Below are 25,916 nucleotides of genomic sequence, written 5' to 3' on the forward strand. Positions count from 1 at the left end.
CCCATTTTTGAAGTGTTTATCTGAAAAGGAAACAGAAAGGGGTACAGAGTAAACGTAATTAATTAATTAATTAAACATTTTTAAGATGGGAGAACATTGTAAGGATGTATGGCTAAGGGAAAAGAGGCAGTAGAAGAAATGAACTGTAGGAGAAAGAAGAGCTAATCGATACAGCAAGATCTATCCCTGGCAGGGACAGTATGTTAGTGTCCTATGGTTGCCGTAACAAAGTACCAAAAACTTGGTGGCTTAAACAATCAGAAATTTATTTTTTCACAGTTCTGGAAGCCTGAAGTCTAAAGTGAAAGTCTTGGCAGGGCCACCTCTCTCTGGAGCCTAGGGGATTGGGGAGACCCTACCATGGCTTTTCTAGCTTCTGATGGCTGCTGGCTGTCCTTGGCATTCCTTGACTTGTGACCGCATCACCATAGTCTTTGCCATCATCTTCACCTCAGCTTCTCCCCTGTGTGTTTTTGTCTTCTCCTCTTCTGTTTCAAATCTCTCTTTGCCAGTCTTTGACAAGGACACTTGTTAATTGAGTTTAGGACCCACCTGGGTAATCCAGGATGATCTCCTCATTTTAAGATCCTTAATCACATCTTCAAAAACTCTTTTTTCCAAATAAGGAAACGTTTACATTTCCAGGGATTAAGCTCTGGACATATCTTTTTAGGGACTGCCATTCAAGCCACTACAGAAGGGATCAAGAGTAAAGGTAAAGGGTGAGTCTGGAACTAGAAATGGCATATGAAGCGACTGGAAAAGGGAGTTAAGATAAGTATATAGAAATTGGAGTTGGTGGATCAGAAGACAGGAAAGTTCAGACTGGAAAGCCTCAAATTTTTCTGTGAAGCAGGAGGCAAGGTCATCTGTTTGGAGAAAAGGCAGTGGGGATAAGACTCAGTGTAGGAGAAAAGTGAAATATTATAAAAGTGTGGGAGGATAAGTTGACAAAGAACAGGTAAAAGTCAAAGAAGGGGGAGCAAAGGCGTTGGGGGCCATATATTTATAGATCTTACATTTGTAGATTTGACCATACATTTACACATCTTTGGTTATATTTTTCATCAATATCATGCAAAAGCAACTACAACAGCAAAAACAGTAAAGTAAAACAAATGCACATGAAAATAAAGCAGCAGCCTGCTAACAGTCTAGACTAGCCCAGCAAATTCACTGCTTTCTCATCATGAAACCTAGGGAAATACTGATGGTGACTAACTCACAGCCAGAATTAATGTGGGAGAGAAGGGAATGAAAGCCTTCAGTCATTGGGAGGTCTATGGGGAGCAGGGCAAATTGAGCTGGATTTTCTTTGGCTTCTGATCTGAAGTTTCTCCAGAAAAGGCTTTTCGAGGAAATGAGAGAAATGCCAAGAAGGGGAGTGTGCTAAATGTGGGGTAGATAAGCCTCTGAACATACTGTACTTCTCTAAATGATCAAACCATAGGAACAAACTTCAGTTTGTAACTTTAGCCTTATTATCACTTAAAAAAAATTAACACCTGCCATGTGTTGGCCTCCATATTGCCCTGAATCCATATTTGGTGGAAATAGTGCCTGCATTTATCTAAATGACTTCAAGAAGTTCTGATCTTTCATCTTTCCACTGTGTACCATCAAACCCATGTCTAAATATCCAGACTGTTTTAATGTGATTGGAAGAGGGGATTAGACATTTTTCAGCCATCTTTCAGATATAGGTAGATCAGTGAGTTTAAATGAAATCTTGATATTTGGATTAATGGAACAGAGATAAGGTATGAGCAAGAATTTTCTTTTTAAAAAATGTTTATTTATTTTGAGAGAAAGAAAGAGAAAGAAAGAGCACACAAGCAGGGGAGGGGCAGAGAGAGAGAGAAAGAGAGAGAGAGAAAGAGAGAATCCAAGCAGGCTCCATGCTGTCAGGGCAGAGCCTGATGTGGGGGCTTGATCCCATAACCCTGAGATCATAACCTGAGCGAAAATCACGAACTGGATGCTTCACTAACTGAGCCATCAGGTGCTTCCCCCCACTTTAAATAAATATATATATATATATATATATATATATATATATATATATACATATATATATATATATATATATATATATATATACACACACACAGAGAGAGAGAGAGAGAGAGAAAGGTCCTGGGGTGACTCAGTCAGTTAAGTGTCTGACTTTGGCTCAGGTCATGATCTCACAGTTTATGAGTTTGAGTTCCACATCAGGCTCTTTGCTATCAGCACAGAGCCTGCTTCAGATCCTCTGTCTCCCTCTCTCTCTGCCCCTCCCTGCTCATGCTCTCCTCTCTCTCAAAAATAAATAAACATTAAGAAAATTTTTTAACATGTTTATTATTTATTTTAAGAGAGAGAAGAATTTCATTTTCAGAGCCCATGATATTAATTTCTTGGTTCCTCAAGTTGCAAGCTAAAATGATGTAGGTTATACTACACTGTAGTTGCTGGATTTCTATTTTGTATAGGATCCCCCAGGCACCGGGAGCCAAAGGAGTAACTACATATACCTTGTGGTAGTGCTTCTCAAACTTTAATGTATATATTCATCTCTTGCAAATCTTGTTAAAATGCAGATTCTGTAGGTTTGAGGTGGGCCTGAGATTTTGCATTTCAAACAAGCTCTCACATGACTCTGATGCTACTGGTCCAAGGAATATATTTTGAGTAGCAAGAGGTTAAGACTATTTAAAAAACTTGTGGAATACTTACATGGGATCCCAAAAGTATGTGGATTGGTAGCTGTAACATCAGAAAAAAATATAGAATACAATAAATTTGCAATGTTTCCCATATCTTTTGAGAAGATCCATAATTTTTTTAGCTTCTCAGCAAGTCTTCATATTGGCCATAAATCCATTCAGCTTTCTCTGTGGTGAATATCCAGCAATTAAAAGGAGCCAAAATATCTACTCTAAAGATTGTGTGAAATTTCTTAGTTTTGAGGTTGAAAGGGCTCAGTAAATACATCTCTAGGAATGTATAGGGTTTTTCTTTTCTTTTTCCTTTCTTTTCCCTTTTAATAGTAAACCTCATGATGAAACTGGACAATCTCTTGAGAAGGAAGAGCTTTCTAAAGTCAGGATTTCAGTAGTAGTTTGGAGACACTACAATTTATTAAACTATAGTCAACCCTTGAACAATGTTGGGTTTAGGGGCCCTGGCCACCTGTACAGTTGAAAACCCCTGTATAACTTTTGACTCTCCCCAGAATTAAACTACTAATACCCTCCTGTTGACTGGAAGTCTAATTAATAATATAAACAGTAGATTAACGCATATGTTGCATGTTATATGTATTATATATGCTGTGTTCTTACAATAAGACTGGAATCAAGAAAATGTTTGTAAGAAAATCATATGGAAGAGAAAATACTTTCCAAGTACTATATTGTATTTATCGAAAAAAATCCACATATAATTGGACCTGAGCAATGCAAACCTTTGCTGTTCAAGGGTCAGGTGCACTTGCAGATTTAGCTATCCATAGAGAATTGTATCAGTTCCTCATTTAGCATCCATTTTCTCTTTTCTTCTTTTCTATTAGAAACCTGCTTTTGTGAAAGTATTGCCCCCCAAGTCCCCCAACACCATGGAGCCATGAACCTAAGGCTTAACTGATGCCTCCCCAGCTCTGACAGTAGGGCTGGGTTTTTTTTAAGGGTAATCTCATTCCTTTTGCCAGTGGTGGTTTAGAAATGAGATGTGAAAGCTTCAAAGAGAGCCTCTAGGATACATTTTCTTGCTCCTAAGAGAGATCCATAGAAAGAAAAAATCTGTCATTTGTATTTTATCAGGATATGAGCCCTGGAACTACTAAAGTCATCTTGTAATAAGCCTGAGAATAAAACCAACCACAGTGGAGAGAAGGATAGAACTGATAACATTGTTAGCCACTTACTTAGCCAGCCTATAGCCCTCTCTACTTCTGGACCTTTTATTACATAAAATAATTTGTTTGTCAGTATTCTGGCTAGTTTGATTTGAGATCTCTATTACTTGTAACTGGAAACATCCTTCTTTTTCTCTTCACACTAAATAAAGTTGAGAAAGATGACAACTGGAGAACAGTCATCTCTGAATCATTGCTTCTGGAATCCCCAAGAGGAGCACAATGCAATGAAACTTTATAACTACCTTATTCAAATCATATAAACTCATTTCTGTTATGTTGAAATAATCAACCACATTGATTCCCCTCAACTAGGTGAATAGATGAATTTCTTTAATTTGAACAAAGTTTTTCAAAAGAGGTGTTATTTAAAAAGTCAACTTTCAAATGACACTGAGCAAATGAGAACTGAGCAGGTTTTTAAAACACTGATTTATTTATTTTTATTTTCTATTTTATGTACTTTGTGTGGCTTCTGATGAGTGGTCCTAGATTATTCATGACTGCTTCTACTGTGGGTAGATATATTTTAAGAAAAACAAGTCACCAGCCACTCTTTCTGCACTTTGAACACACACATTGCCAGGGTGGATACTGTACCAATGTGAAAAATTAGAACTCACATTACAGTTCAGGCTGCTGCAATGCTTTGACACTGGCTTCTCCCTAAAGTAAATAGTCTTAGTCTGTTGATCATTTTTTGTTAAAACTCCATTTGTGAGTGTTGTGAAACATTAAATAACCCGTACATTTGCACCGCTGAGTATGATGCTGTGTGAAGCAAAGGGGTTGAAGAATGACTTCTTTATAATAGCATATGGCAAATCTCTCTAATGAGAGGCCATTTACTGGACAAGTCTCCTACATGTGCTACTTGACAGCAGGTGTCTGGAGAAAATCCTGTGAACATTTTCAAGTATACTGTTACTGGTGATTGGCAAGAAAAGATAAAGATCTGAATGTGGAAGACTAAACCAAAAAGGAGAATAAAATGCAAAACGATAATGAAAGAGAGAGAAAAAAGAAAACCTAAAAACCCCACCTCACCAGCTTGTTTCTGCATTAAGGAAGTGTATAAATAACTCCATTAGAGGGCACTAAACATGACATATTACCTACAGAGAAGAGAAAGGTCTTATTGTACTCAAACCACTAAGTTAGCTAAGGCTCCTTTCTCAATAGAGAATGGATGTTAGTGACTGGCTCACGTCAGTGTGGAGTTTAATTAAACCACTCAACGCTAGTCTGCAGAAGCTGAGAATGAAATTTATTGAGGGAAAATATTCATTTGGACAAGTTTTACATGAGATTTTTGCATCCCATGCTTAATGTCAGGTGCAAGGCTGTCACTCATAATTGTGTTTTTGTGCACTGAACAAAGGCACCTGGTCCAAGAGGTGAGTGGGGGCTTCAGTCAAAGCCACATTGCACTTGCCAAGTTGAAACCCTGGCTAATGACTACATTTGCTGGGAGAAAATTGCATTTTTTTTTTTCATTACACAAAGCTACTTTCTTTAGTTAAGCCATGTGCTCTCCTTCAGGGGGCATCTTTTACGAATTCACCACATGGGAGGGAGGGAATTTTTTTTTAATGGAGTTTTCCTAATTTGTCCACCAAGGGGAGACACCTTTTTCGTCTTTGGCACAAAAGCACATATAAGTTAGCAGCTGCCCTGTTCAAGAAGATTGAGTCTCTGCTCCCAATACTGGACCATGTGAAAAGAATAGAGTGTAGTTGGGCATTTAGCTACTGTTCTGTTATAGATTACTCTAATACTTTGAGAACTTTTATTAGTAAAGGGTAGATGTGGTGTTATGATCTGTGTGCTATTCCAAGAATTGGCCTACTCTGCTCATGAAAGTTAATAAGCTATAGGAGAGAGGAATAGACTTATGTCCCTAAGAGGTGGAATCTATAATCCTACCCTTCCACTGCACCCAGTGTCCCTAGTCTCAGCAGTCTTAGGAATGGAAAATGAGCAAAATTAATGGAGACTGTTTTTTCTTTTATTCCATATGACATATTACACTTTATGTGTGACTAGAGAGGGAGCAAAAACAAATCAGTCAAGAGCAAAAGGAAATCACATGCACAGTCTGTTTTCTCTTTTTCTTCTTATCAAAGTTTTAGTGGGGATTTTTGACTCATTTATTAATTCTCTTGCTTGTCAAGATCAAGAGAGAAAAATATATTCCTCCAATAATTCTATTCTTTACCAACATGGTCAATTCAATGTTTTCTTTAATTGTTTGCTTCCCTTTCCTTGTAAGAAGATTGTACATTTTTACCCTGCAGTTCTCACCCATTGAAGAGTATTCTTCCTTGTCCCACCCATTGATAGTGGGTTTCACCATGTGACTTCCTTTGGCCAGTCATATTTGAGTGTGTATGATAAATGCCATTAAGTGGTCAGCTATAACATTGTCGTTTGTGTGCCATGAGGGCAGCATGCTGTAAATAGGGGCCGCTTCTCTAGCCTGGGTCTGAGGATGAGAAGCCACGTGGAGTAGAGTCACAACCCACCTTCAGCCTACATGTAACACAAGTACTAAATAAACCTTTATTTTATAAGCCACAGAGATTTGGGGGATCATTCATTATTACAGCAAAGCTGACTGGGTAGCCAGGAGTGAAATGCTGCATAACCAAAATCCTAAAAGATATGACATTGATTTCTGGTGAGTGTGTGACAAGGAAACTTTAAAGACAGGGGTGGAAATGGCAATCTTGACATGGAGTGGTGAATGTTTGGTATAATGGCTATCCATAATGATTTGAAGGTAGATAAAACACTTAATATACTTGTGACTTTAGGTTAAGGTGTGGTGAAATTGAATGTCACTAATGTGCTGTGGCTGTTATTAGGTGCATTTGACAACTATAAAGAAGAAATGAAGAGATGAACTAAGTAAGCAATGAGAGGATGAGAGGACTCAGGGATAAAAGGAAGGAGAGAATTAGAAGTGTTAGAAGTGTTGAAGTTGCAGGATTGAAATATGTTACTGTTTTTCTTATCTACCAATAAAAGAATTTAAAACTACTTTGAGCAACAGAGGCCAATTAAAATTCAATCTTGGGCAGAAGAATAAATCAAGAGGCATGGCTACCACTCCCCTTGTTAAAATCTGTAAATATTTTAAGGTGCCTCCCTCCCCTTGAAATAAATCCTTTTAGCTGGACAGGAGAAAAGAGATGGCTCAGAGAAAAGAGGTAAGGGCATGTCTATGCAGTAAAAGATCAATATGCTCAAACCTCTTATGGGGAGAGGCTCTTAAAAAATTATAGTAGCTATTGTCACATGGATCTAACTGAAATCCAATAGATACAAAGCCAACAGCTGTGTGTGTGTGTGTGTGTGTGTGTGTGTGTGTGTGTATGTGAGAGAGAGAGAGAGAGAGAGAGAGAGAGAGAGAGAGAGAGAGATTGAGATTGTCAAAAAAGCTACCACTGGCCTGAATTTGAAAAGAACTTGACTGCAAGATGCAAAAGCAAACTTTTGGGTCCCTGAATGTCTATAGGTAAAAAGCAGGCTGAGAAAGATGCTGGCCCTTAAGAAGAGCCTTCTTTCTGACTAGTTCTCCCCTCCCACTCCCATTCAAGAATTCCTTCTATTCTTGATATCTGCTTACCCTCAGTATCTGATTAAATAATTCTTCATCTCTTACCCTTGACATCTGATCACGCTGGCTTGCCTTCAGCAAGAATCCTGTTATGTTTGTTCAACAACTACCCTTCACACCCTCCTCTTAGTAATTTTCCATCCACCCCTTCATTCTTCTCACTGACTGTAAATCCCCACTTGTATTGGTTGTATTTGGAGTTAATCCCAATTTCTTTCCCTATTGTGATAGTCTTGGCACCTATTACAATAGTCCTGAAGTCTTCCTTACGGTCTTAACAAGTGTCAGAATAATTTTTTCTTTAACAAGCCTCCACCATGAAGGAAGACATATTTTCAGTGACCTCTTAAGATGTGGTCAAGGAGTATAATGAAAGAGTAGGGTCTCTTAGAAGGTAGAATCAAGAGCCATGGAGAAAAATGGACTGAAGAATTACTTTCAGGAACTAAAAGTAGAGCCAAATCTAGGAGCATTTCCTCTCCACAGAGGAAGCCTTTGCAACATTTGCCCAAAGAATTTTTGAATTGCTCTTGGTAAGTTACTGCTATGTAGCTCTCATTCTTTCCCTTTCTGAAGAGTATTTGTTACTATTATCTTATTCCTCAGCTACTATTATATCTTACACATATAACTTGTGTTTTAGTCCATATATCTCTGAAGAAAGAGTAGATATGCCCCGATGTGAAGTAGAGACAATCAGGAGATCCTGGACTTCAGATGTGCTTTCATAATTATGTGGGATTTTGCACGTGGAGAGGACAAAAGCAACTCTTCGTGATCCAGAGGGTAAACTCTGGCAGATTACATATTGTTCCCCATCTATTTTTTCTCCCCTTCCCTCAAAGAGGATTATTCATACTCACGTATTGCCATGTGATTTGTGGTAACCCTCCCCACCTGACCCTCCCACCATGGGAGGGATATATTTTGTGGAAACAAGCAAAGACCACCCAATTGAGAATAAACAGAGGCTATTTATTCAGATTTTGCTGTATAGCAAGGCAGTCAGCCTCCATCACTAGCATTTGGCAGAGATTCAAAGGCAGGCAGGGGAGTAGGAGAGGGATTTTATAGTGAAAGAAGGGGAAGGCTTCAGGTATGCTGATCGGATGTTGTTGGCATGGGGAAGCTGGAGACAGATCGAACTGGAAGTGGGGAATATTATGTGATTGGTTTGGGAGCATATTTGACTTTCTTTGGTTGATCCTGAGTTGGAAGCAAGGGCAAAAATTTCTGATAGTCATTGACTAAGTCCTGACCATGTGGACCAATTACTACAGATGTTGTGGTTTGGCTTCCTGGACTGTTTGCTGCCCAGGTTATGGGTCAAAGTCTTATTGCATAGGTCTGCTTGTCATTCACTTGTATATTCAGTCTCTCTACTTTGTCTCACTGACATTGAACTTAGCAGTGGGACTTCTTTGGCTAATAAGAGGTGAGTGGGCATCATATATGTCATGTTTGAGCAGAAAGGTTGAGAGTCATTGAATGTTTGACTCTGCCCTAGACTCATGGAGCAGAGCCACAGCCTGCACTGCCTATCGTGGTGGACCTGAAGTCCACATGAAATGCTGGTGAAAAGATAAAGCTTTGTTTTCTAAGCTATTATCAATTGAGATTCATTTTTTAGGGAACAAAGCTAATTAATACTGTCACCTTTGGGTTTGGATCAGAGAGACTCTGATAGGGGGACGGTTCTGCTTTAAGGAATACCTAAATTAAAGGTTAAAGGCATGTTTTTTCTACATACTAAGAAACAGTATGTGTGCACCAACAAATAATAATAACACTGATAATAATGGCTAATGTAGGCTGGCTGGGTTTGAGGACTCAGAAGGGGGTCCCACAGGACCAGCCAATGGGGCTGTTGGCTTTTTGTAGGGCAGCAATCAAATGCAATCCAAGAGGAAGTGAGAACAGGGTTTATCGAAGACATAGAAAGAGTACAGATACAGACAAAGCATCTGAGAGACTCAGAAAGGAAAGAAGGATGTCTTGTCTTTACTTGGGGCCTGGGGTTTTTATTGAAGATTGTGGTCTGGTACACATGTCTTCTCAGGCATCCAGGAACAAAGATGAGTGTTTCAGTATCATCCATAAGTCACTTATGCCCTGGAGCCAGGGGTCTTGGTGAGTCAGTGGACTTGGAGAACATTCATGACGACCCTGCTTGGTCACTCCTCAGGTGTTATCTGTTGTGCTGAAAGACTCCAAAGAAATCACTAACTCCTTGACCTTTATAAGGAGGACATACATTATCTGTTCCATAAGCCATGCATAGGGTAGGGGTGCAGGTCCTAGCAAGAAGAGAAGCAGAAAAAGGAGCAGAAAAACATTCCTTCATGGTGTCCTTCAGCTTTCCTGTCTCACGATTACCATATATAGTTAATAATTCTGAAATCTGCATGTGATGATCTGAAGACAATGTTATTCATCAGAATTCCTCTTTTAAAAAAAAGGAGGGCTATCTTTGCTAGAAAAATACTGTGGTGACTCATAAGGTGAGACAGTAAGGATGTAGGCATGGGCAGAGTCACTTTTAGTGAGAGAAGGAGTGTTTGGGTTGTTGTTGAACCAGAAAGAAAGGGAACTAGGAAGCTAGGGAGACAGGAGAAGGAATGAGTGAGGTGATGGGAGACTGCAGCACCCTGAGTTGTCCTCCCTGTGAGCCCTTCCCTCTGCATCCCAAGTGCATTTGTGCAATTTATGCAATATCTGGGTCCAGAAACTTGGTGAGATCTTGAAGGTGCCAGCCTTCCCTTCAGATTGATATGCTAAGGTAAGCTGGTGGGTGCAGACATATAGAAATGGAGATGATTAATGCACTGAGCCACTGGAAGTTACAGGAAGTTGTAGAAAGGGCTTTTAATCATCATGGGCTGGAGAGTTGGGCTGAATTCAACCAGATTTCTAAGTTTTAGAGGGCTCCTGCTGATAGATAAGTGGTGGTGATTAGAAAGTATAAGGCAAGCTGAGGGCCAAGCACAAGCTGGCACAACTGCCACCCCCCAGGTGGAATATGTGTGACATTCCTCAGGTACTCCTGGCTACCCAAGAACAAAGGAAAGGAAAGAAAATAAATGGTTAACTGATAGAGTCTCCATCAGTTTGCAAATATCTTAGTAAAATTACAAGAAAAAGGCAATCTTATCAACAGCCTAATCTCTAGGAACTCCCTACTATCTTAATGATAATGCTTTGCTAGAGGGAAAAACAACCTTAGTTTACAATAGTTAGGCCTCCAGTATTCTGTGAGTTTTCTTTGGCATATGCAAATCCCTTTAAGAAACTCCTCTTGACTTTATCTCCCCCAGCTCCACAGTATATAACCAATCACTCTTTACAACCCCAGGGCAGCTCTTCCTGCCCATGAGTCCTGTCCCCTTGTTTTAATAAAAATAACCCTTTTGCACCAAAGACGTCTCAAGAATTCTTTCTTGGCCATCGGCTCTGGATGCCCGTCACTACAAAACCCCATCAGTGGTAATAAAAGTCCATAAGTAAATCTAATTCCCATTTCACTGATGAGGAAGTTGAGACACATAACAATGACATAACTTGCTTTGAATCACGCAGTGAGTAGTTTGAACAGTTGCAATGTAAGTATGATATGAATTCTCCAAAGTCTGTGCTCTTTGGTGTCTGTTATTTTGGTTCCATGCTAAATTTAAGTTTTGATGATGAATTTATAGCATTTCAGAAAAATTGTAATAAAGGTGATTATTTGTGGAAATATTTCCATAAATTTTTCCTTTTATTAATGAAATTCTAGCATTGTGCCTTCTTTAATGTATTCAACACATTGTTTTTAAAACCATAAATTGTTCATGCTACTTCTGGCTCGAAATCCTTTGGAGGTGAAGGATCAAGTCCACACTTCTTGCTGAGGCACTTATCTGACCTGGGCCACCAGGCCATGGCTCCAGTTTGAGGTCACACCACACTCTGCCTCTGTCTGAATTCCAGATGCACTGGCTTCTTCAAAGGCACCCCTGTACTATTGCATTCTCCCCCATCCCCTTGTCAGAAAAGGAAAAACACCTTTTACAAGACTAAATCCTGCCTATCTCAGATTTCATTTTACATATTTCTTCTTCATTGCAACCTTTCCTAACTACCTGCCCACTCCCTCCAGATTAGGTTGTGTTCTCTTGTTACCTATTCTCAGAGCCCCTTGTCCTTCTCCTTTGGAAGTACTGGTCTTTGGTTGTAGCTATAAAGCTGTGTTAATAATATAATTTCTTACTGGTTTAATGAGAGGGAGTGGAGTTGTAGAGGTTACAAGGGAGAGTGATGAAGCCTAGGTTCAAGCCTCAGTTCTAATATTTATTAATTGGGAGGGCCTGGCCTGTTTACTTTTACTTAATTGCTCTGTGTCTTGTTTTCCTGTTCTGTGTAATGGGCATGGTACGATAGGATTTACTTCTGGGAAAAAATGGTTTCTCTACAGTCTCACGCAGAACACTTCTGATACCAGATGTGTGAATATTTTTTTCCCCACAATGGTACAATTCACTTCTCTGTTAGACATGAACTGGTTATCCTACAATTTAACTCAATTATGACACTAACTGCTTGGAGTTAGACCAAATGTCACACATTGAGGGCTCAGTCCCACAAGACTGCCCCACTTCAGATACCAATAAAACATGATGAGTCCCCAGGTTACCCACAATTTCTGTCAGATTTGGCTACAAACAGAGGTTCCCAAAACACCCTCCTCAGGTTTGATATTTTACTAGGATGACATACAAAACCCTAGGAAACATAGGAACTTCTGTCCTTCTGGACTTGGGTGTGTTATTCTCCCAGCACATGGAGGCATTCACCAACCTGGAAGCTCATCAAATCTCATCTTTCAAAATTTTTTATAGAGCTTTATTATTCAAGTCCCTAGCCTAACCCTCTTTCTGAAGGTCAGTGGCTGGAGCTGAAATTTCCAACCCTCTAAGCACTTGGTCTTTCTGGTGACCAGCCCTATCATGAGGCTATTTGGGACTCCACCCAAACTCATTAGTATAAGTCAAATGTGATTAAAATTACTTATGGATAACAAAAAACACTTCAATCTCTTAGGAAATTGCAAGGGTTTTAACGAATTATATACAAAAACCAAATATAACAAAGGATGCTCTTATTACCTGTAGTACTCAGGAAATTACAAAAATTTTAGCAGTTCTGTAACAGGAACTGGAGAAGAAGTCTGTATCTATATATTTTTTTTAAGTTTTAATTTTAAACGGTTTTTTTTTTTATTATTTATTTAAGTAATCTCTATACCCAATGTGGGGCTTGAACTCATGACCCTGAGATCAAGAGTTGCATGCTCTTCTGACTGAGCCAGCCAGGCACCCCAAGTTTTTATTTTAACCTCTCCATGCTTATCACAAATGTAGTCCTTAATCCCTCTCACCTATTTCACCCATCCCCCCACTCACCTCCCCTCTGGTAACCATCATCAGTTTGTTCTCTATTGTTAAGAGCCTATTTCTTGGTTTTTCTCTCTCTTTCCCCTTTGCTTATTTGTTGTTGTTGTTGTTGTTGTTGTTGTTTATTAAATTCCACATGTGAGTGAAATCATATGGTATTTGCCTTTATCTGACTTATTTCATGTAGCATTATACTCTCTACCTCTATTCATGTCATTGCAAATGGCAAGATTTCGTTCTTTTTTATGGCTGAATAATATTCCAGTGTGTGTGTGTATGTGTGTGTGTGTGTGTGTGTTATCTTCATATCTTCAATCTTATATATATCATATCTTCTTTATGCATTCATTAGTTAATGGATAATTTGGCTGCTTCCATATCTTGGCTATTGTAAATAATACTGTTAGGGGGCATGTATCCCTTTGACTTAGTATTTTTGTATTCTTTGGGTAAATACCTAGCGGTGCAATTGCTGGATTATATAGGGTGGTTCAATTTTTAACTTTTTTTTTAAAGTTTTTTTTTAAATTTATTTTTGAGAGAGAGAGAGAGAGAGTGGGAGAGAAAGCAGGAGAGAGGCAGAGAGAGAGAGGGACAGAGGAGACAGAGAATCTGAAGTGGGCTCTGTGCTGACCACAGAGAACCTGACGTGGGGCTCGAACTCACAAACTGTGAGATCATGACCTGAGCTGAAGTTGGATGCTCAACCAACTGAACCACCTAGGCGCTCCCAATTTTTAACTTTTGAGGAATCTCTATACCATTTCCAGAGTGGCTGTACCAGTTTGCATCCCACCAACAGTGCAAGAGGGCTCCTTTTTCTCCACATCATCACCAATACCTGTTGTTTATTGTGGTTTGGTTTTAGGCATTCTAACCAATGTGAGATGATATCTCATTGTAGTTTTTTTTTTTTTTAGTGTTTATTTATTTTTGAGAGAGAGAGAGAGATCGTGGGGACAGGTCAGAGAGAGGGAGACCCTGGATCAGAAGTGGGCTTTCTTCTGACAGCAGAGAGCCTGATGTGGGGCTCAAACTCATGAACCACAAGATCATGACCTGAGCTGAAGTCGGGCACTTAACAGACTGAGCCACCCAGGTGCCCCTTATTGTAGTTTTGATTTTCATACCCCTGATGATAAATGATGATAAGCAACTTCTCATATGTCTATTGGCCATATGTATGTATTTGGAGAATGTCTGTTCATGTCTTTGATCCATTTTTAATTTTTTTTTTTGGGGGGGGTGCTGAGTTGTATCAGTTCTTTATGTATTTTGTATACTAACCCTTTATCAGATATGTCATTTGCCAATATCCTCTTCCATTCAGTAAGGGTTTCCTTTTAGTTTTGTTGATTGTTTCCTTCACTGTGCAAAACTTTTGTTTTGATGTAGTCCCAATAGTTTATTCTTGCTTTTATTTCCTTTTACTCAGGGGACCTATATAGAAAAAAAGTCGCTATGGTCCATGTCAGAGAAATCACTGTCTGTGCTCTCTTTTACAATTTTATGGTTTCTGGTCTTACATTTAGGTCTTTAATCTATTTTGAATTTATTTTTGTGTATGGTGTAAGAAAGTGGTACAGTATGTTGCTGTCCAGTTTTCCCAGCGCCATTTGTTGAAGAGACTGTCTTTTCATTTGGATATTCTTTCCTGCCTTGTCAATTGACCATATATAATTTAGGGTTTGTGTCTGGATTGTCTATTCTGTTCTATTGACCTATGTGTCTATTTTTGTGCCAGGACCATACTATTTTGATTACTACAGCTTTATAATGTAACTTGAAGTACAAAATTATAATGCCTCCAGTTTTGTTTCTCTTTTTCAAGTTCACCTTGGCTATTCAGGATCTTTTGTGGTTCCACACAGTTTTTAGGATTCTTTGTTCTAGTTCTGTGAAAAATGCTGTTGGTATTTTGAAAGGGATTACATTAAATGTGTAGGTTGCTTTGGGTGGTATAGACATTATAACAATATTTTTTCTTTAAGAAATTGTTTTTAATGTTTATTTACTTTTGAGAGAAAGAGAGAGAGAGACAGAGGCATGAGCAGGGGAGGGGTAGAGAGAGAGGGAGACACAGAATCTGAAGCAGGTTCCAGGCTCTGAGCTGTCAGCACAGAGCCCGAGGTGGGGCTCGAACTCACAGACTGCAAGATCATGACCTGAGCTGAAGTCAGATGCTTGCTTAACTGACTCAGCCACCCAGGTGCCCCACAATATTTTTTCTTCCAGTCTGTGAGCATGGAATATCTTTCCATTTCTTTGTGTCATCTTCAATTTCTTTCATCAGTGTTTTATAGTTTTCAGAGTATAGATTTTTTACCTCTTTGGTTAGGTTTATTCCAGGTATCTTATTATTTTTGGTACAATTGTAAATGGGATGGTTTTCTTAATTTCTCTTTCTGATGCTTCATTACTGGTGTATAGAAATACGACAGATTTCTGTATATTGATTTTGTATCCTGTGACTTTACTAAATTTGTTGAACAGTGCTAGTAGGTTTTTTGTTGTTGTTGTTGTTGTTTTTTTGTTAGAGTCTTTCTATATAGAGTATCATGTTATCTGCAAATACTGAAAGTTTGCTTTCTTCCTTGCCAGTTTGGATGCCTTTTATTTCTTTTTGTTGTCTGTTTACTGTGGCTAGGATTTCCAGCAGTATGTTGAATAAGTGGTGAGAGTGGACATCTGTGTCTTATTCCTGACCTTAGGAGAATGGCTCTCAGTTTTTCCCCATTAAGAATGATGTTTGCTACAGGTTTTTCATATATGACTGTTATTATGCTGAGGTATGTTCCCTCTAAATCTACCTTGTTGAAGGTTTTTATCATGAATGAATATTGTACTTTGTCAAATACTTTTTCTTTGTCTATTGAAATGATCATATGATTCTTATCCTTTCTCTTACTGATATGATGTATCATGTTGATTGATTTGTAACTATTGGACCATTTATTCCTTGCAACTCAGGAATAGATCCCACTTGATTGTGGTGATTGATTTTTAAAAATGTATTGTTGGATTCAGTTTGCTAGTATTTTGTTGAATATTTTTGCATCTATGTTCATTAGAAATATTGGCCTGTAGTTCTCTTTTTTTATTGTGTCTTTATCTGGTTTTGTATCAGGGTAATGCTGACCTCATGGAATAAATTTGGAAGTTTTCCTTGTTTTTATATTTTCTGGAATAGTTTAAGAAGAATAGGTATTAACTCTTCTTAAATGTTTGGTAGAATTTGCCTGTGAAACCATCTGGTCCTGGAATTTTTTTGTTAGGAGTTTTTTGATTACCAATTCAATTTATTTGCTGGTTATCAGTCTGCTCAAATTTTCTGTTTCTTTCTGTTTCAGTTTTGAATGTTTGTATGTTTCTAGGAATTAATCCATTTCTTCTAGGTTATCCAATTTGTTGGCATATGGTTTTTCATAATATTCTTTTTTCTTTATATTTTTTAATGTTTACTTATTTTTGAGAGAGAGATTGAGACAGAGTGCGAGTAGGGAGGGGTAGTGTGGGGGGAGGGGGAGACACAGAATCTAAAACAGGCTCCAGGATCAGAGCTGTCAGCACAAAGCCTGTTGTAGGGCTCAAAGCCTTGAACCGTGAGGTCATGACCTGAGCCGAAGTCAGACACTTAACCAACTGAGCCACCCAGGCACCCCTCATAATATTCTTTTATAATTGTTTGTATTTCTGTGGTGTTGGTTGTTATTTCTCCTCTTTGTTGATTTGGGTTATTTGGGTCCTTTCTATTTTTTTTCTTGTTAAATCTGGCTAGAGGTTTATCAATTTTATGGATTTTTTTTCAAAGAACCAGCCCCTGGTTTCATTGATCTGTTCTATTTATTTTTTTAGTTTCTATATCATTTATTTCTGCTCGAATCTATAATTTCCTTCTTTCTGCTGGTTTTAGGGTTTTTGTTATTGTTGTTGTTGTTGTTCTTTTTGTAGCTCCTTTAAGTGTAAGCTTAGGTTGTTTATATGAGATTTTTCTTGCTTCATGAGGTAAGCCTGTATTGCTACAGACTTACCTCATAGAACTGCTTTTGCTGCATCCCAAAGGTTTTGAATCATTGTATTTTCATTTTCATTTGTTTCTATGTACTTTTTAATGTCCTCTTTTATTTCCTGGTTGACACATTCATTGTTTAGTAGAATGTTATTTAACTTCAATGTATTTGTGGTCCTTCTAGATTTTTTCTTGTGGTTGACTTCTAGTTTCATATAGCACTGTGGTCAAAAAAGATGCATGGAATGACTTCGATCTTTTTGAATTTGTTGAGGCTTATTTTGTGGCCTAATATGTGATCTATTCTGGAGAATGTTCCATATGTGCCAATACACTTGAAAAGAATGTGTATTCTGCTGTTTTAGGGTGGAATGTTCTGACTATATCTGTTAAATCCATCTAGTCCAGAGTGTCATTCAACGCCATTGTTTCCTTCTTGATTTTCTGTTTAGATGATTTGTCCATTGGTGTAAGTGAGGCATTATAGTCTCCTACTATCATTGTATTATTATTAATTAGTTCCTTTATGTTTATTATGAACTGTTTTATGTATTTGAGTGCCTTCATGTTGGATGCATTAATGTTTACAACTATATCTTCTTGTTGGATGTCACCTCTATTATTATATTGTGTCCTTCTTTGTATCTTGTTACATTTTACATTTAAAGTATATTTTGTCCAATGTAGGTATTGCCACTCTAGCTTTCTTTTGACATCCATTTGCATAATAAATGTTTCTCCATCCTCTTACTTTCCATCTGCAGGTGTCTTTAGGTCTAAAATGGGTCTCTGGGGTGTCTGGGTGGCTCAGTCAGTTAAGAATCTTACTTCAGCTCAGGTCATGATCTTGCGCTTTGTGAGTTCAAGTCCCGCATTAGGCTCTGTGCTGACAGCTCAGAGCCTGGAGCCTGCTTTGGATTCTGTGTCTCCCTCTCTCTCTGCCCCTCCTCCCGCTCTCTCTCTCTCTCTCTCTCTCTCTTTCAAAAATAAATAAACGTTAAAAAAATGTTTTAATAGGTCTTCTTGTAGGCAGTATATAGATGGGTCTTATTTTTTATCCATTCTGTCACCTTGTGTCTTTTGATCGGAGTGTGTAGTCCATTTACTTTCAAAGTAATTATTAATAGATATGTATTTATTACCATGTTAGTACTTGTTTTGTGGTTGTTTCTGAAGATTTTCTCTAATCATTTCTTGTCTTTCTTTCATGATTTGCTGGTTTTCTTTAGTGATATATTTTGACTTCTTTTTATTTTTAAAAATTTATTTATTTATTTGAGAGAGGAAGTGGTGAGCAGGGGCAGGGAAAAGGAAGAGGGAGAGAGAGAATCCCAAGCAGGCTCCACATTCAGCACAGAGCCTGATATAGGGCTCGATCTCATGACCATGAGATCATGACTTGAGCTGAAATCAACAGTCAGACACTGAACCAATTAAGCCACCCAGGTGCCCCAACTTCTTTCTTTTTATTCTTTGCATATTTTTTAGTGGTTTTTGTTTTGTCGTTACCATTACAGTAGTATATAACATTTCTGCATATAGCAATCTACATTAAGTTGATAGTTGTTTAAGTTTGAACCCATTCTTTACTCCTCTCTTCCTCCACATTTTAGGTATATGGTATCATATTTTACATATTTTTATCTTATGAAATCCTTGACTGATTTTTTTACAGAAATATTAATTTTTACTGCTTTTGTGTTTCCTACCTTCATACTGTTGTTTTTGGCCTTTCCTTTCCACTCAAAGAGTCCCTCTTAATATTTCTTGCAGGGCTGATTCAGTGGTTATGAGCTCCTTTAGTTTTTGTTTGTCTGGCAATCTTCTTATCTCTCCTATTATGAATAATAGCCTTGCTGGATAGAATATTCTTGGCTGCAGTTTTTTCCCACTCAGCATTTTGAGTAAATCTTGCCACTCACTCTGTCTCGGAAAGTTTCCACTGAAAAATCTGCTGATAGCCTTATGGGGTTTCCTTTGTATATTTCCTCTTTTGTCTGGCTGCTTTTAATATTTTTTTTATCACTATATTTTGCCACTTTAATGACATATATACAATATGTCTTGGTGTGGATCTGCTTTTGTTGGTTTTCTTGGGGATTCTCTGTGCCTTCTGGATTTGGATATCTGTTTCCTTCACCAGATTAAGGAAGTTTTCAGCTATATTTCCTCAAGTAAATTCTCCGCCCCCTTTTTTCTCTCTTCTTCTTCTGGGACTCCTATAATATGAATGTTGTTACGTTTGGTGGAATCACTGAGTTCCCTAAGTCTAGCCTTATTTTGAATAATTCTTTTTTCTCTCTTTTGTTCAGCTTGATTACTTTCCATTACTCTGTCTTCTATCTCATTGATTTGTTCCTCTGCTTCTTCCTTCCTGCTGTTCATTCCATCAAGCATGTTTCTCATTTCATTTATTAAGCCCTTTATCTCTGCTATATTATTTCTTGTTTCTGTGTTAATGGTCTCACTGATGTCCTCCACTCTTTTTTAAAATCCAGTGAGTATCCTTATGATCATTGCTTTAAATTCTCCATCAGGCATTTTACTTTTATCTGCTTGACTTAGATCTCTGGCCATGGCCTTGTCCTATTCTTTCATTTGGGACAAATTTTTCTGTCTTCTCATTTTGTTTAAGTCTCTGTCCTTTTTCTCTGTGTTAGGAAAGTCAGCTACATCTCCTGTTCTGGAGGGTAATGACTTTATGAAGGAGAGATTCTGTAGTGCCCTGAAGTGTAGTGTTCCCTGTTCCTCAGGGTCTTGTGCTTCTGGGAATGTTTTCAATGTGTGCCACGTGCACTCTGCTGTTGCATCCTGACCACTTTATCCTTCGGGCCAGTAGTCTGCAGAAGCTCTCTTTGACTGTTGTGAGCAGTGTTTGGTCTCTATACTGAATGTGGCTCATTTTAACTATGTGTGCTCTGTTCTGCCCATGAAATGAGACCCATTGCCACTTCCACCAGAACTGAGGCCTTGCAAAACCCCTTGGTTGGGAGACATGGTGTTAGCAGGAGTTTGGGCCAGTATTCTAAATGAGGGGACTTGTCATGCTGAGACCTAAGCAAGCATGACTGGGAACAGCAGTTCTACCAGAGCACAGGTGAGGCTGGGGGTGGCACTCAGTGTAACCAAGTTAGGTAACAAGTGTTGATGCTGTGCTTATTTATGTAGGTGGCTCTGTGTTTATGCTGATGGGTAGGGGATGGAAATGGCACTGGCCAGTTCCTTTGTTCCTATAAGAGCCTCTCTGTGAACATTATCTCTCTGGGACACACTCCAAGAAGAGCAAATAGCCTCCCCACTGTGTGCCCCAGCACTCCTCAGATAGCTGTTTCCATGCTGTATGTCTGCTGGGTGTTTGCCCTGCATTTTCTCCAAGAGTAACCACAGTGCTCTCTGAGTCCTCCCAGAGCCAAGCATGCTGACCCTCAAAACTCCAGACTTTAAGACCTGCTGCTTGCAAGAACTCAAGAAATTCAGGCCTTTTCGCTTTCCAGGACAATTGCTGTGGGGATTCATTTCACTTGTGCACTACCCTGTATGTCAGTCTGTCTCTCATCCTTGGCTGTGACCATGGCTCCCTCCCCACTGCAGTGGCTATGATCCATTTATCTCCCAAGCCTCATCTCCACACTTCCTACTTTCTTCGATATGGCTTCTTCTCTACTTCAGACTGATTTCTGGGGTATTTAGGATGATTTGATAATTATCTAGTTGTGTTCATGGGACGAGGCAAGCCTAGGGTCCTCCTACTCCACCACCATTTTCCTTCCCTAGAATATATTTCTTATTATACACTGCTTCATATGCATGTTGTGAGAAATAAATGAGTCAGTTTTATGGAGTGCTTTGTATACAGGGGGATCACTCTTAAACTTATGTGAAAAACACTCTCAAAATAGGTTACCTGGGGGAAAGGCAAATTGAAAGATGAACTGGATATACACAAATACATACATGTACACTTCTTTTCAGTACTGAAGGAAATTAGTAGACCCAGACATAAACAGATTGAAAATATCATTTTGTAATACAGTTTCTTATCTGTGGCTGAATATTATGGTCATTAAAACACAAGTTTAAAAAATGGGTTCTAGGATCCACTGATCTACTTGATGAATTATGTGTAATTATTGCTTTGTTAGCCAGTGTGAACAGAAGGTTATTGCAGTTGAAGGTCAAAAACTTAAAATAATAAATTCAGTTCAGGAAAAACATGTTAATAGAGTCCAGAATGCAGTATTTTATCTGTTTAAAAATGTGAGCCACATGATATACCCTAATCTTTCTGTATTGGCTGACTTCATTTCTTGTAGTCCATAACTATACTATAGCTTCTTGCCTTCCCAGAATAGCTAAAACAATTTTTAACAATGCTGTGAGACTTACCCTACCAGATGTCAAGGCTTATAAAAATTAAGTCAATGTGGTACTGCTGCAAGTTTAGAAAAATAAACAATGAAACTAACTAAAGGACCCAGAAAAAGACATGTGCATATGTAGAACCTTGGGATAGGACAGAGGTAGCATTACAATTAGTGGGGTAAGGATGAACCACTTAACAGTTCTGAAATAATTGGTTACCCATATGTAAAACATAAAATCAGACTTCTGTCTCATAGCTAAAAAGATAAATTCCAGTTTTATTACAGACGTAAAAATGAAAAAGTTCAAAACCTAAAAGAAGACATAAGAAAATATCTTTATGTCATATAAGGCAGAGAAAGCATGGACAATGAAAGGAAAACTCGATGTATTTAATACATTAATGTGAAAATTTTTGGTATGGCAAAAATAACATTAGTAAAATGAAAAGACATGCCACTAGCTAGAAGATAGTTGCAATTGCAATGATACAGTGCACGTCATATATGAAGAATTCATAAATCAATACAGATAAGCAAGTTAACAGAAAATTGAACAAACCATATTACCTACCAGACAATTCATTAAAAGAGAAAACTGAATTACCAATCAATGTATGAAAAATTTTTAATTGGGGAATTGCAAATTGAACTAAGATCCCTTTTTTGTACCCATCCATATAGCAAAAATTAAAAATGTCACAATCCCAAATTTTGGTGGAATTTTTTATGGGAATGTAAATTGGCACAGAAATTTGTAGACTATTTAGGCAATATTTAGTAAATCTAAAAATGTATGTATATCATGACCCAACAATTACACTCCTGGGTAACTTTCACATATATGCTCTGTATCAGTCTGGGTTTATCTTCGAGGTACAGAGTCTGTTCTAGCTAATTAAGTAAGATGGCATTTATTAGAAGTAGATTAATGGCTTTATAATTATTGAAATGGCTGAAAACTCTAGGTTGTGGTTTCAGGAATGACTCCCCAAGATCACAACCTGGTCAACAAAGGAGCTACTGCTCCTCTGTGATCAGGAAGCTGCTGGTTCCAAAACCAGATTGCTGCTATCAGGGTCAGTAAGTTGTCACAGGAGGTAACTGTCATAATCAGAAAGCTGCTGCTGTTACTACTGGGTTCAGATCAATGCCATGCCTGTGATGATCCACGTCACCAAAACAGATAACTTGCTCTGGCTCTTGACACCTACAAAGCTCATGACTAGCCACTGGGACTCGGCCAACACATAGTCCGTGATCACGCTTGCCAGTAGAGAGGACAGACACAGCAGAAATGCGGGCTGTGCCTCACTTCTCCCTCCCAAATCTAGAGTTCATCTGATTGGCAGAATAGAAATCACTTCCCGAACCTAGTTGTAGAGGAGAAAGGGAATTGTTTTTATCTGTCTAGTGTCTGCATGTGTGAATCTCAATCTGCAATATACTACATTGCACCTCTGTGGTTATTCAACACACAAAAATGCCCTTCTTCCTTGACTTAGATTTCCGAACAACAGAAAACAAAAGCTTAACTCATTTTTTCTATCACTCATACAAATAAAACTCACTCATCTTCCCCTAATGGGGGAAAACTAAAGTCCCATCAATCTTTGCATGTAATTCTGGGAATTATTCATTCCTTCTTTATTTCAGTTACAATTCTATCTTGACATCCAGTGACATATGAACTAAGTTGTCAGAACTTTGAATTTTTATGAGGTTTATCTTCTATGTACATCTTATCTTCTAGCATACATCTGTCTTACGAAGATATTCAGGGTAACTGTCATCCCTTGTTCATCAGGTCTTATCAGTCTGATGTCATCCATGTAATCACCAGCATGACCTCCTGGGGAAAGTAAGATGATAAAGGATTCTGTGACTAGACCTGGAGAGTTAATTAGCCTTGAGGCAAGATGGTAATGGTACATGCCTATCCCTGCCATGTGCAATTGAAGGGCTTCTGTTGTTTTCTGTTTACTGGGATAGGGATAAAGAGTTGCTAGATCTATAGCTGCTAATCAGGTGTTTATCAGAGTCATTTCTAAATTAAGCTTGCCTTATGAACTGAATGTAACCCCCCAATATTTATATGTTGAAACACTAACCCCGATGTGATGGTATTAAGAAATGGGTCTTTGGGGAGTTAATTAGGTTTAGATGAGGTCATGAAGGTAGAGCCCCATAATGGGATCAGTGCCCTTGTAAGAAGAGGAGGAGACTAGAGGTCTCTCCCCTAATGTGAGGATCGAGCAACAAGGCAGCCCTCGATAAACCAGGAAGAGGGCTCTCACCAGACCCTGAATCCATGGTCACCTTGATCTTGGAATTCCCAACCTCCAGAACTGTGAGAAATAAATGTCTATTGTTAAGCCATCCAGTCTATAGTATTTTGATATAGCAGCTCAAGCAGACTAAGCCAGTTTTGGATAATCCACTATTATTTTTTTAAGAATGTCTTTTGCACAACCTAAATAAGAGAGTTAAAGGGGGATGTGATAAGAATCACCATTCTTATATCTTTCAAATCTTTGATGGTAGCATTAATTTCTGTGATTCCTCCTAGAGATTTGGTATTACCTTTTGTTTCCTATTGTGGAATCCTTAGGAGCAGTAATTCCAGAAGCTTCGCTTGACTTTCCTACATATATAATACATCACACAGGTCAGGAAGCTATTGTGAGAGTTCTTCTAGTTGTCATTTTATTCTTTTTCTTTTTCTTGTTAAGTTTTATTTATTTAAGTAATCTCTACACCCAAAGTGGGGCTTGAACTCACAACTCTAAGATCAAGAGTCATATGCTCTTCTGACCGAGCCAGCCAGGCACCCAGTATTGTCATTTTTTTTAAGTCTGCCTACAGGAATAGGAAAATAACTATAGGATGTCTTCAAGAACATGCTGGGTCCATTGTGAGATGGACTTGAATCAAAATTCCATTTATCACTTGACGCTAATAAGTCCCCTTCTTAATAGTTGATCACAGTGGCAGTATAGGGCCCCAGAAAATAGCATTTACGCAGAGCCAGCATGCAATAATTCCTTAAGATATGAGTAGTTCCCTTTTTTCCAGGGTACAATTATACCAGTAAATGTCAACAGAAAGGCTAGGTTCAATATTTATAGGATGGACTTGGGGCACCGTCTTGGATTTCTTCCTTAGGTATTCCTGGTTTCTTCAGTCATGGGGTTCTTGTGCTTAGATCTGGGAACTGGGTTAGAAACATTGATTTTCTATAATTTTCACTTAGGTGAAGCCTCCATTTATCAGCCAAAAAAGTTTTTTTGTTTTGGTTTTTGTTTTCGTGGGAGATACATAGAATAGATAAAACCATTCTGACTGTCACTGGAGCCCTGCTTTCTATTGAATAGATCTATTCTTTAATCTCAGATCATTACTTACTGCCACATGGTTTCTGCTACTCTGAGATGGCCTTATCCTTATTTAACTCACGATTCTATTTCTAGGGATACATCTACTACCTTGATCTCTCGTCTGCAAAAAAATGACACTACAGTGATCTTCAATGTTTTGGTAAAGAGAGGGTCCTCTGAATCCTTTCAAGGCTCACAGCTAATGTGTGGGTAAGTTAGTCATGCATGTTAAATTTTCCCCAACTTTCCTTTCTCCAAAGTCTCTGCCTTGTATCAAGGAATTCTTAGTTAGGCTACCAATACTTTAGTTAAGGCTACCATTGAGTTCAGGTTCAGTTAAATAATTGAGCAAACACTTTAGGTTACTCCCAACTGTGAACTGGAATACTGAATCCAGATTCTCTAGTAAATACATCCCTGTTGATAAATTTAGCTTGAATGATCATTCTCAGAATTCATTCCCACAATTCTCTAGACTTTTATTAATACAATTTAACAAAATCTTGACACTATTTTGTTATCTAAGGTTTCTCTTCCTTAGTCATACTTTGTACATACATAGGATGTGACTCTTTGACTGGAGTGAATAAGGACTAGAAGGGTGGACCATAAGAAGAATTAGCATTTCTTGCAAGGTAATTATGGTAGATGCAGTCACATTTGGTCTTTAAGCATGGCAGATTTATCTGACAGAGGTGGGGGAGGGGGTAACTTGCTAGACTGGAAAGTTCAGTGGGGCTTGTATGTTCAGATACTCAGACATCTAAACCCATTCAAATGTTCCATTCCAATTCACCGTGTACCACTGTTTCCTAATTAATGTGTTTTTATATAAGAGGCCAAATGAGGCTGAATTTAACCTAAGTTGTATTTTAGCAACCCGTCTCATCTGATTTTTAGTTACATCTGTCCTGCAGGTACAAGAGGTAAGGCGCTCATTTAAGGCAGTTGTTCTCAAACTGGTTCCTGGACCAAAAGTATTATCATCACTTTAAAACTTGTCAAAAACTTGTCATCCTCGGGCTCTGCCTTAAATCAACTGAATCAGAAATTCTAAAGGTTTGGGATCCAGCAGTCTGTACTTCAACAAGCCTTTCAGGGATGCTTATCCGTGTCGCAGTTGGAGAACCATTTTTTTAGGGCCCTTGTAAGAGTTCTCTGATCCTTGGTGCACTGAGTTAAGAATTTAAAATATGGAGCTTGTCCTTCTCCTCTGCTTC

The 25,916-nt window shown here is 38.4% G+C and overlaps 1 protein-coding gene across 1 annotated transcript in view; it reads left to right on the forward strand.

Moving 5' to 3' along the window:
• The window catches only part of ANAPC10 (anaphase promoting complex subunit 10), a 262,048-nt gene that overhangs the window by 172,967 nt on the left and 63,165 nt on the right, over positions 1-25,916 (forward strand). The window contains exon 6 of the transcript XR_007151768.1: positions 24,790-24,906. The gene's annotated coding sequence lies outside the window, so the exon portion shown is untranslated. The remainder of the gene's footprint in view (positions 1-24,789; positions 24,907-25,916) is intronic.

The sequence above is a fragment of the Prionailurus viverrinus genome, chromosome B1 (assembly GCF_022837055.1).
Source record: "Prionailurus viverrinus isolate Anna chromosome B1, UM_Priviv_1.0, whole genome shotgun sequence".
Classification (NCBI taxonomy): Eukaryota; Metazoa; Chordata; class Mammalia; order Carnivora; family Felidae; genus Prionailurus; species Prionailurus viverrinus.